Genomic DNA, 13338 nt, shown 5'->3' with positions numbered 1-13338 from the left:
ACATCTTAATTTGAAATTCTTAATGCTATAGGAGTTATGGTGTGTAGGAGTTATATTTGAGTCCAACATCTATGGGGTTATGAGTTTGAATTTCAAATGGTGATGATATCCTAAACACTATATAAAGAGGTCTAAGGTGCTCATTTTGGAGATGAAGTTTTCTATCAAGAAAGCACTTTGCTAGAAAATCCTAAAAGGCTTGATAATTCCCAAAGCTATTTCCTAGAGAGTTCCCTTAGTGCTTAGAGATAGGGGGAAATAAGCTTTTGGACAAAGGTGTAATACCTTGTTCAAGTCATGGTGATCCCCACTAATCTACACTCAAGGTTGTGAGTGAGTGTATATATATATATATTATTCTCTTGTTATATATATATATACATATTTTATATTACATGTGTTGTAATCTTCTCTTCTGCCTTTCATATATATATATATAATATATAGTGTATATATATGTATTGTAACATATATTTAATCAATCTCTGATTTTAGTCCTTGTATTATTTTACAATAGAGTTGTAATAAATCTTGATTTTCTTCCATTGTTATAAAATCTCTAACAATCAAAAGCTTATCCCTTTTTAATGGAAGAGGAGATAAATCAAGATTGTGAGAATACAAGGATGAGAGATTTTATGTGAAAGCCATTCATGGGTGAGCATGATGGTGAATATTATGTGATTTACTATTTTATATGATAGTAATATATAATATATATATATATATATATGAGTTATATATATGTGACATATATGTGATTATGTGTTTGTATCATATTAATATATATAGTAGTATATAATATGATATTTAAATTTTATATCATGTTATTATATGTATATATGTGAGATATATAATATATAATATGTATGTATGAGTAATATATATTATATATATGTAGAGCATGTGATATAATATATATTAGTGAGATTAAATTACTTCTTTGTATTTATGTGAGACATGCATACATAATATATGTTATATATGTGTATATAATATATATCATGTATATTAATGTGTATATATATGTTATATATGTGTGAGGTATGTAACATATATAGTTGTGTAATTAATGTATATATTATGTGTATATGATATATATATGTATATTATAGTATATATGTTATATATATATGAGATATGTAACATATATATTGTGAATTTAATATTGATCTCATGTGTATGTTACATATAAGATGTTGATTAGTAACATACATATTATATTAATGTATGAGTTATATAGTATGCTAATAATGTTGATAGTAATAATATAATATTGTTTATTGCTATTGATGTGGAAATTATTATCATCTATTTTGTGAATAAAGAATATTTTAAATTCTTTTTCAATTTGGTGGTGAGCATCTCACTTTATGAGATAATAAAAGATGGCTTTTGAGAAGTTACATCTTTTATTGGATTATAAGAGATAATCATCTCATATTATGAGATAAGAAAAGTGAACTATACACTTATGAAAATTGTCTTGTCATAGCAAGAACAAATGGATTAAAAGTGGATCCAAACTTGTGAAATGAGCCATAAATTGGAAGAGCAATTTTGGACTCAAAAGTAAATGAATCAATGTAGATTCATCAAAAAATAGTGAAGCAATTTTTATTCTTAAATAATCAAAGTTGTAAACAAAACTGATGAGAATTTTGTTAACTTTGGTATAATTTTGGGCTAATCTCAATAAGGAGATAACCTTAAAATTATGAGTAAAAATAATCACATTATTTTATGAGTAGTAATGTGAGTTTGATATTTTAGTTTTGTTGAGAAAATTAAAAATGTCAAATGATATTTTTAAAGTGGCCTTAAAGAGTCATTTGAAGAGGAAAATACACAAAAGTGATATTTTATATACACTTTATGGTAAAAATGTGGGGGTGAGCCACAAATTTAATCAAAATGTGTTGAGACATTATTGATTAATTTATTTGATTTTGAATTCAAATTCTAAATCAAATTTGGCTATGTGTATATGTAAAATTTTGACATATTTTGGTGTCAAAGTTAAGTGAAAATAATTTAAAGAAGGAAATTAATTAAAAGAGTTATAGAGACAAAGTTGTCTTCTATATTTTAAAATCAAGATATTATCTTGATAAGTCAAATGTGAAAGTGTGGGGGTGCACACTCCAATATGAGAATTTGAGACATACTTGATGTCTTAAAATAAAGTGCAATTTAGACATGTTTGGTGTCTAAATTAGTGTTTAATTTGATATGCTTGGTATCAAAAATATTGAGAATTTGAGTTGTGTGAAAATTAATCTTTTATGATTGAATTTTCAAAGCTTAAGTGCTTAAGGAGAAAAGTGGTCACAAAGTGAACACTATATTTTTGGCATGCATGATTCACATGGAATCAATAGTGAGAGGTTATAACAAATCGCTTAATCTCCGTACAAGATTAAAGCATGAATTTTCGAGGGATGGGACCTAAACTCCCTTAGCGTTTTTCTCATTAATGGTAACCTATCTTAACACTAGTAAAAATCTAGTCTTAAGTTCAATAGGTAATAACAAGTCAATAGAGTGAATATGGTACTCAATTGTCCCATCTATGGATGAGTACATGTTGTGAAAATTGGGGGTTAAAATCGAAAGGTTTTTTAATGGAACTTAAGCTTAAAAAAACTCACTTAAGCTTAAGAAGAGTCTAACGAGTGGTGAGACACTAAAACTCCACCTATATGGACTAGAGGTGGTGCCGCCTCTTATGAGAATTGGGAGTTATTCTCTAGAGAGTCCATGAATTGGAATTTTGCACATGGCCATTAACGGTGCAAGAGCGAGACATGCGGTCTCAAGTGAGCATTAGCGAGGGTGTGTGTGTTATCACCGGTTTGTATTAAAGGAATAATGGTTCAATGCTACGGCAACCAAAATTTCATCAAACTTTGTGGTAATTACACTAAAATAAAATTCAAGCCGAAAGACATTTTATCTAATGCACCTAAGCAAGACTTCTTAAAAGTGTGTATTTAGTCAATCAAAGTGGGGGGATGTTATATTTTGATATAATATTTTTGATTGATTAAATAAATGTTACAAAAGTTACAAGTTTGTTACTAAAGAGATAATATTTAATCTAGTGGGGGATTGTTATATTATTTATAGTAATATAATATATAGATTAAATATGTGTAATAAACTAATAATATGTAACATATGACAATGTATATTAGTTGTCATCTTTTTGTAACATTTGGGAGTTACTTGTTACTATGAGTAACCTCCACTATCATCACCAACATTAAGAGTGTAAAAAGATGTTACACATCTTAATTTGAAATTCTTAATGCTATAGGAGTTATGGTGTGTAGGAGTTATATTTGAGTCCATAACATCTATGGGGTTATGAGTTTGAATTTCAAATGGTGATGATATCCTAAACACTATATAAAGAGGTCTAAGGTGCTCATTTTGGAGATGAAGTTTTCTATCAAGAAAGCACTTTGCTAGAAAATCCTAAAAGGCTTGATAATTCCCAAAGCTATTTCCTAGAGAGTTCCCTTAGTGCTTAGAGATAGGGGGAAATAAGCTTTTGGACAAAGGTGTAATACCTTGTTCAAGTCATGGTGATCCCCACTAATCTACACTCAAGGTTGTGAGTGAGTGTATATATATATATATATTATTCTCTCGTTATATATATATACATATTTTATATTACATGTGTTGTAATCTTCTCTTCTACCTTTCATATATATATATAATATATAGTGTATATATATGTATTGTAACATATATTTAATCAATCTCTGATTTTAGTCCTTGTATTATTTTACAATAGAGTTGTAATAAATCTTGATTTTCTTCCATTGTTATAAAATCTCTAACAAAAACAACACTTATACTATATGTACATATATAAATACACATTCTTCATGTTAAGCGGATTCCGTCAAACAACATAATAGGAAGTTACTTAGTTTGAGCATATAAATCATATAAAGGAGTTGGATATCCTTGAAAGATGATATAACAAACTTTATAACTCCTCTTTATACTATCAAATTGAGTTACTAATTATATTTGATTGTAATTAAATAGTAGCTAGGAATATAGTTGTCGGGACCTATTTTCATCATTTATAGGGTGTATAAATGATATAAAGTCAATGTAAGAAGTTTTAAAATGTTTAGAGTTATATTGCTAAATGCTAAAAAAATTGGTAATTAGTTACTAGTTCTCAGATTTTGAGATTTTACACTACAGGCGACATGTTGCTTGATCATTTTTCAACATGTATTTTAAACCTTTTTTGAACATTGTGTTCTCTTTTAACAGCTCCCAAACCTCCAAATCACTCATTTAAGTTTATAAACACCTAATTTAACATTGGTAACAGCCAAAGACTTTATGATAGTCATTTATGTTCAAATGAGAGTGAAAACTCTATAAATAGAGGTCATATTGTTCACTTGAAAATGTTGTTGAATACACTTTGTTGTAGTTAGAACCTTGTACGGATATGTTTATCCTTAAACATTAGGCTAAGCATATGAGGCTTGAAAATCTTTAAGAGCATTTCTAAAGTTTCCCTAAGTGTTCATGTGAGAGAGGAAATCACTCTTAGGACAAAGGTCATAGTCTTGGTCAAGCCTATTGTGTGTTCTTGAGTGTTGTTGTTCTTATTTTTCTCTAGTTTTCTTGTAATCTTGATGTAATATATTTATGGATAAATACCATTTTAGACCCTGTATTTTGTAAAAGTTACCAATTAGATTATCTATTTGGTTAAATAATAAAATGGACCTTATATTTTCCAAAATGGTAAAAATAGGACTCTAAACTCAATTTTTAACAATTTTATTTTTTAATATAACCAACTTTATGACAATTTTTAACACAAACAGATACAGAAAATGTAACCAGTTTCGTCATAAAATCTCTAGATCAAATTATTATTAAATTTTATTTTGATAAAAAATCAGTTCAGAGTCCTATTTGTACAATTTGGGAAAAAATAGGGTTTTTTTGTCATTTAACAAAATAGGTGATCAAATTAGTAACTTTTACAAAACACAGGGTCTAAAATAGTATTTACCCTATATTTATTTATATTTTAAGTATTTTAATTATAATCCTTAATGAGAATATTTCCAAAAGGTACTAAGTTGACCCATTGGGACCACATGTAATACGAGTCATCAGAGCTCACCTATAAATAAGACCCAGCCCCTCATTCAAGGGGATTGAAAATTTTACTAGCACAAAACTTATCAGTACAATAATTACATTTTCACCACTGTTGCACTATGATTTTCTTTAAGTTTCATTAAGCTTACTTCTCTTCTAATCTTCTATCAATCATACATATAGTTTTAGCACAATAACATTGTCAACAAGTTTTTACTGTCAACATTAAGTTTATTATTCATAATAATAAAATTAATAAATAGTAATAATTATACTAAAGATAATAAACTTAATTATTTAATTAAATAAAATATAAAACTAGTACTCATACTCATACATCATAGCTGTCATTGCATAGCAGGTTTGTTACTGGAATAGCTGTTGTATGACTTTGTATTGTCTCTTAGCAACACCTTACCAAGTAGTTGTTCTTGTAAGCTTTCCCTTGTGACCTATTTCTTCTCTACAAATGGTTGAGCCACAAGTCAATAGAGCAGGTATATCGTTTTCATAGTAGGCTTATTGCTGGTATAGCAATTGTATGGCTTTTTAGCTGCTTTATATATAGGAGGAGAACACTTTCTAGCTATAGAGTAGTTACATGGCTTTCATAGCGTTTAGTAGCTGTAGGGGTAGGTAGTTGCAAGTAGTGCTTGAATGGAAAGAGTTTTTTGAGTTGTTCTTTCAAGAAGGAATGCTTGAAACATAGCTAGCCCTTCTTAAGGCAAGAGTGCTTGAAGTGAAGAGAGTGCTACCAAAAGGAGGAGTCGTATATGCAAGGTCTAAGCCAACCATAGTTGTTCTGCTCGGTACTCCCTCCTTCTTCTTCTTCCTCTGTAATAGCTGCCTTGCTAGCGAAGGGTCTTCCAAGCCCTGGGCGAGTTGCGTGCTTAGCACTGAATTAATAGCACCACATCTACCACTTGCATAGCATATCAGTAGTAGTTAGAAGACAAAAAACTAACTCAAGAATGCAAGAGAAGTGCTTTTTAAAAGGTAGAGCTACAAGAAAGCATCTACTAAGCTAACCATCTAAGCTAAGCAGTAGGATCTCGCTTGGAAGACCAGCAAGAGGAAAGAGCATCTATCTACATAGTTAGCTGCCCCTACTTTGGGGCTAGGTTGGCTCCTGGGCTAAAGCAACCGTACAACACGTGATCTCTTTCAGATCCTCACAACATGGAATGTTATTTCCGCTTTCTCTGGGCTATGGAATGGAAGAATTGGTTTAGCATCTTCTAATTTGGTTTGGCATTCTAAGTGTTAAAATTAGATAAATTAAGATATATTACAACTCAATTGTAAAATAATTCAAGAACTAAAAGATTGGTTAAATAGATGTTACAACAACATATACTACACTATATATACATATACATATAAGAAAGGTAGAAAAGATGAAGATTGCAACACATGTAATATAACACATATATATAATATCACCTTTGTCCAAAAACTTATCTCCCCTATCTATAAGCATTAATAGAACTCTCTAGGAAATAACTTTGGGAATTATCCAACCTTAGGGTTTTCTAATAAAGTGTTATTTTTGATAGAAAATAAGTTATACAAATGAGCACATTACACTCTTTTATATTGTGTTTTAGGTGATCGCACTTAAAATTCACACACATAACACCTCATGGTTGTTATAGGCACAATAATAGGTGTAAAATAGATTAATAATGAAGATTCAGTGGTTACGCAATAGATGGAGCTGATCACTAACATTCCATGAACATTTCATAAATTTGCACCTCCAAGCGACATGCCTCCTGGCTCTAGGCGACATGTCACCTAGTACAATTTTAAAATACTAATTTTCAAGTTTTAGAACTCCGTTCAACCAAATTAAACCCAAGCATTTTCTAACTCATTTCTCATTAAAAATGAATATTAATCCACTTTGCAACAACTATATTATCGTAACTTTGAATTAAATTATCTCTTCATTACACTAATTACGTGTGATCAATAAAAGAGTTACATGTGATAACAAACTGTAACTTCTCTAAGTTACAATGTATAGGTTACAAAGTGTAGATTAAATAAACTATATGTTACACAATTTATTTACTATACACTTAATATATATTATTCTCATAATAGTATATATTGTCACATTTTAACCTATACATAATATATATTATCAAATAATATAACAATCCCCCACTAAATTAAAATACGTGACACACTTGTAATATTTATTTAATCAATCAAAATATTATATCTAAATTAATATTTTCCCACTTTGTTTGAATAAATATACACTTTTAAGAAGACTTGTTTATGTGCATTAGGTAAAATATCTTTCAACTTAAATTTTATCTTACTATAGTTACCACAAAGTTTGATAAAATTTTAGTTGTCGTAGCATTGAACTACTATTCCTTTACCACAAACTAATGATAACACACACACCCTTGTTAATGCTCACTCGAGATCGCATGTCTCTCTCTTGCACCGTTAATGGCCATGTCCAAAATTCTAAATCATGAACTCTCTAGAGAATACTCTCAATTCTCATAAAAGGCAACACCACCTCTAGTCGATATAGGTGGAGTTTTAGTGTCTCACTACTCTTTAGACACTTTTTAACCTAAGTAAGTTTTCTTAAGTTTAAGCTCCTTTAAAAACCTTTCAGTTTTAACCCTCAATTTATACCACATGTACTCATCCATAGATGAGACAATTTGAATATCATATTCACTCTATTGACTTGTTATTACCTATTGAACTTAAGACTAGATTTGTACTAGTGTTAAGATAGGTTACTACCATGAATGAGCAAAATACTTAGGGAGTTTATGTCCCATTCCACAAAAATTCATGTTTTAATATTGTATGAAAATTAAACAATTTGTTATAACCTCTCACATTTGATTCCAAGCAAATCATATTATAATGATCACTTTTCTTCTAAAATTGCTCAAGCTTTGAAAATTACATCATAAAAGATTAATTTCTCACAAATTTTGATACCAAGCATATCAAAATTAAACACTAATTTAGACACCAAACATGTCTAAATAATTAAATATATTAGATGTTATACCTGAAATTCAGCTACATTTCAGAAGTTGACATGTGTTTAATAGAAGGAATCTGAAACAATTCTAAAATGACACAACAGTATCATTAAATGCATATTAAATAACTCGTTTATTAACTTAAGGTTAAATAGAAAATATTCAAAACTCGTTGACTTTATAGTCAATAGTGATACGAGAATAGTAACTATTGATCTTAGGTTAACGAGACATATGCATGCCTCGGGAAATACTTACAAGAAAGGATCATTCATTCTTCCGAGCAGAGTGAGTATATCAATATAAGATGTCTCGAGCTTTATACAGCGAGAAGATCACCTCGCATTACAAATATCACGAAGAAAATATAACGAGATGGGAACCTTCCCAACACTTAGCGTATTTTCTTATCAAGATGGCCAAGAAAGATAACTCAAATGAGAGAAGATATAAATTAGGTTGTTTAAGCTTGAATTGGATGGAAATTAGGGCTGTTAGGTTTGAGTTGGGGCTAAATTGGGTTTAAGAACTCATGTTTCACTCAATTATGGTGTTTTGATTATTTTGATGAATTGTTGAGTTTTGATTCATTGTATACATTGTATTCATGATATAGATCTGCTCTATGAAGTTTGGGAATAATTGTTTAGGTTTGGAGCAAGTATTGAGACTTTAAAGATCTAAAATTTTTGAGTTACTACTATAGTGAACCAGAATTATGGATGGTACAGGGCTGTACCAACCGAAATTCCGTTCGGTGAGTTTTTAGGAATCACCGATTTTTGTATTTTAGACATAACTTTTTACTCGAGTGTATACCGTTTCAAAGCTAATAAAGAACTCTATAGTATGAGACATAGATTAGAGCCAAAAGATGTATTTTATTTTAGGATATTTTCACCATAAGATTAGATAGAAAACCTTAGGTTATTTTATGTGGGTTTTAGACAGTGTTTTGGAATAGACCTTCATTGATTTACCGTTGTCGTGACATAAGACCCGAGATCGTCGAGCATGATTCCACTCAGGTCGGCCCGCACACCTGACTTTGGACTTGAGGTAAGAAAAGCTATTTGCACTGCTAAGCATGTTAAGTGAGAAATGATTATTATCGTATGTGGCTCGATTATGATCGATGTAAAGATACGGTCATTACCGTTATTGAGAATGAGTAAAGATACAGTCATTACCATTATTTGAATGAGTAATTACTCCCTTGAAATTGCAAGTAGGTTTTTAATTATCGATTGTTTCATCGGGCAACAATAGTGACATACGTAGCTCGTGGGCAACGAGTGGTAAGGACGCTTTATGAAGCGTCAAAGTTAGTTTGTCTTATAAATATTTGTTTATGTAGTGTTTGAATACGCATTGAATAAATGTTTATATTGAATGATAAGTTTGTTTGGTTATGCAATGTTGTGATTTCTCGAGTTATTTATTGTTTGTATTTTATTTGCTTTTCTTGATGAGTCTTTGTGACTCACGGGTGCTTCGTGGTGCAGGTAAAAGGGAAGGAAAATGTGGACCAACCATGAGTCAGAGGTCTCCTGGTGATGTACATATTAACAACTATATTTTGGCTTTAGTGGACAAGATCCACCCTTTTGATCGTGTTTTGAAAATGTAACCCTCTATTGTAAAAGCAGTTTTGTAATGTGATGAAAAAGCTTTTAAACAGGGGATCCCCGAATCCAACAGTATTTTGAATAAAAAGATATGTTTCAATCTAATCAAAAGTTTTAAATAAACCACACTTTTATTAAATTGTTAATTTATAATTATAGATTAATTTATAAAAGTACACACACGTGGCGTTCTTGCAGATCAGGGCGTTACAAACACCTTCTACGATCGAGTAACACCTAAAAATTCATGATTTTATCCCTCATCCTCCACATGTCCACATTGAAGGAGTGAAACAAGCTTCCACCATACATAACATTCTAGAAGTTTGGGGGTAAATGTTATCCGAATTTCCGATAATGGACACGTGGAATCCATGTTAGCATCCAAGGCCCATTAGTGGGTCCTCCAAAGAAGATAAAGTGGGACAAGCCCAACTGGATAGGTCATTCTAGGAGTGTACTTTAGCTTCGTGAACATAGACCCTTCCGCCATTGACAGCCCGTGTCCAGACACATGTTTAGTACCGTGAGTCTGGAAGGGTAAGGCAAGATGTTCCTGGAAGACTGGTTTAGTTTTCCTTTTTATTCTTGTAGACAAATAAGGAAACAATAGCTGGCAGATCTTAATAGAGAATTGTATCAGGCCAAATAGGGAAACTTCCTAAAACAGATATCAAGAAATTAATTCATAGTTAAATGTCCACAATCAGAGTACAGGTGTTGACCAATTCTAACCAAATCTGATCTGCCTAGTCATCGTCTCCTTCGTGGGCTGGACTTAACGAAGCAACCCAAGTACGTTATTCACTGTAAGCTCCTCAATAAAGAAAAAAGGGAAACTAAATGTAATTCTCAAATTGCTATAATACCCATCGAATCCTATAGATTAAGGGTTGAATTCTCTTGCAAAACTTGCTCAGACAAACTTGAGAACATATATTCTTCATATTCCTAAAGGTTTTTTCAAGTTAAAGAACTACTGAATAACACTGACTTGGGACTAAGGCTAGTTAACGCCCCAACCACGTAAAAAATTGTTTGTCTCTTTTTATTTTTTCTCTTTTAATTATTCGTTTCTTCAATTCTTATCGTTTATAATCAATTTTTTAAAATCTCAGTAAATACTTAGAAAGGAGAAACTCTGTAATAAAAAGTGAATATTCATAGTTTTCTTCTATAATCTAAGTTCTTTATCAAGAGATACTCAAAAATAATAATGACTCGTGGAGTATATAGATTGTAACTACAAAATTACGTAAAAACTCTTAGTGTTTCATATACAATTATATATTATAAGTAATTACTTTTCATTTACAAGACTTCATTTATTGTTAACGAAAATCTGAGTTAACACTATTAACTTATCAAGCCTCTTATTCAATATATATGTATCATTTAATTTTTCATTTATTATGACTCCTAGAATAAATATAAAAGGTTGTATTATTCTTTCTAAAATCCCAAAAAATCAGTTTATGGTTTCATTCATGATGGTTTGTCCAAATAATTTATTACATATTTTCGTTTCCATGATTATTTGATTGTTAGTCCTAAAAATTGTCTTATCCATGAGTGCTCATTCTTTAATGGGTAAATACCATTTTGGACCCTCTATTTTATAAAAGTTACCAATTGGACCTTGTGTTTTGTTAAATGACAAAATGGACCATGTATTTTCTAAAATAGTACAAATAGGACCTTGAATCGATTTTTTGTCAAAATAAAGTTTAATTATAATCCGATCTAAAAGTGCTATGACAAAACTGTTTACATTTTTTATATCTGTTCGTATTAAGCATTGTCTTCAAGTTGGTTGTATTAAAAAAAAAAGTTGTCAAAATTAAGCTCAGGGTTCTATTTTTACTATTTTAGAAAATACAGGGTCCATTTTGTCATTTAACAAAACACAGGGTCCAATCTGTAACTTTTGCAAAACACAGGGTCCAAAATGGTATTTACCCTTCTTTAATTTCCAATCACATGAGTGAAATTCTTCGCCGTATATAAATATTTTTAATGACTTGTAAGACTAATGGAGTTGAGAATTTTACTTGGTATATTTTTTAAGGTTTTTTGTGCTATGGTTTGGGGTAAGAAGGTTCAAGTTTGTTGCACTCACTCACAACTCTAAATTTATTAATAATTTTTATAGTTCTTTTTGGCTTGTACTAACATTTTATTTGGATACTTGTGTAATTTTTTTAAATTTTTTTTTTCTTCTTGAATTGCTAAAGACTAACAATATAGTAGTTGGATGTTGTGATTAAAGCTTAAATTTACATATTTTAAAGCTTTATTTGTGTATTTAACATTAATTAAATTAAATCTTTTCTTAGTTTTAATTGTAAAATCATTTGGGTTACAAATGTTTAATTTATTTATTTTTGGCTCAATATTAGATTTGGAGCAAGAAAGTGGTAGAAATCAAAAGTACAAAGTGAGCTTCAATGGGAAATTTGATTTTCTATGCTTAGAAAATCAAAAAATTTGATTTTTAAACCAAAAATTTAAAACCTAAAAAAACTATTCCTTTTTTTTCAAAACCCCAAAAATACCCCCCTCACAATATTCTCTCTCTCTGCATCATCTCTCTCTCCCTCTATCTCACCCCAACCGCCCACCCTCACCCGAACCACCCTCACCCACCCACGTCAACCCCAACGCCGATCACCACCCTCACCCCCGTCGACCACGACCCCAACCCCTCCGACCCCAACCCCAACCCGAAAGAGCAACTCCAGTCTCTGAAACTTTTTTTTTTTTTTTTCCTGCGATTTGAGAGAGGGAAGAAGACAAAGGTCCGATGGTCGGACCTTGGGGGTTCGATGGTCGGACCCATCGGACCCCCAAGGTCCGACCATCGGACCTTTGAATTTTTTTTTTTTTTTTTTTTTTTTTCGCAATTTTGGAGAGGGAGGAAGAAAGGGTCCAGATGGTCGGACCTTCGGTCCGATGGGTCCGATGGTCGGACCCATCGGACCGAAGGTCCGACCGCTTTAATTTTTTTTTTTTTTTTTTTCCCGCGATTTGAGAGAGAGGGGAAGAGAGAGGTCCGATGGTCGGACCTTGGGGTCCGATGGGTCCGATTGGTCGGACCATCGGACCCCATGGTCCGACCATCGGACCTGGGGTGTGGGATTATTGGGACCGGCTAGATAGAGAGAGAAAGAGAGATAGTTTTAGTTTGGGGGTATTTTTGGGGTTTTGAAAAAAAAGGTATAGTTTTTTTAGGGTTTTAATTATTGGTTTAAAAATCAAATTTTTTGATTTTCTAAGCATAGAAAATCAAATTTCCCGCTTCAATTTGGTCCCAAGTCTTCTTCAAGCAAATTTTGATCTGGTTATTCATATTATTTTTTGAGAAATGCATGTAAATGGTCTTATTTTTAACTTTATAGATAGTTAATGTCCCTTTTTTAAAATAATAAAGCAAATATCCTTTTTTACTTTTTAATACCTAAAATACCCTTCATTATATAAAATGTATTATATGTTTTATTCATTTAATAGAAATTATGAAAAACAAT

This window comes from Cannabis sativa, chromosome 8 (genome assembly GCF_029168945.1).
Source record: "Cannabis sativa cultivar Pink pepper isolate KNU-18-1 chromosome 8, ASM2916894v1, whole genome shotgun sequence".
NCBI lineage: Eukaryota > Viridiplantae > Streptophyta > Magnoliopsida > Rosales > Cannabaceae > Cannabis > Cannabis sativa.
Note: the sequence above shows the minus strand (reverse complement) of the source record.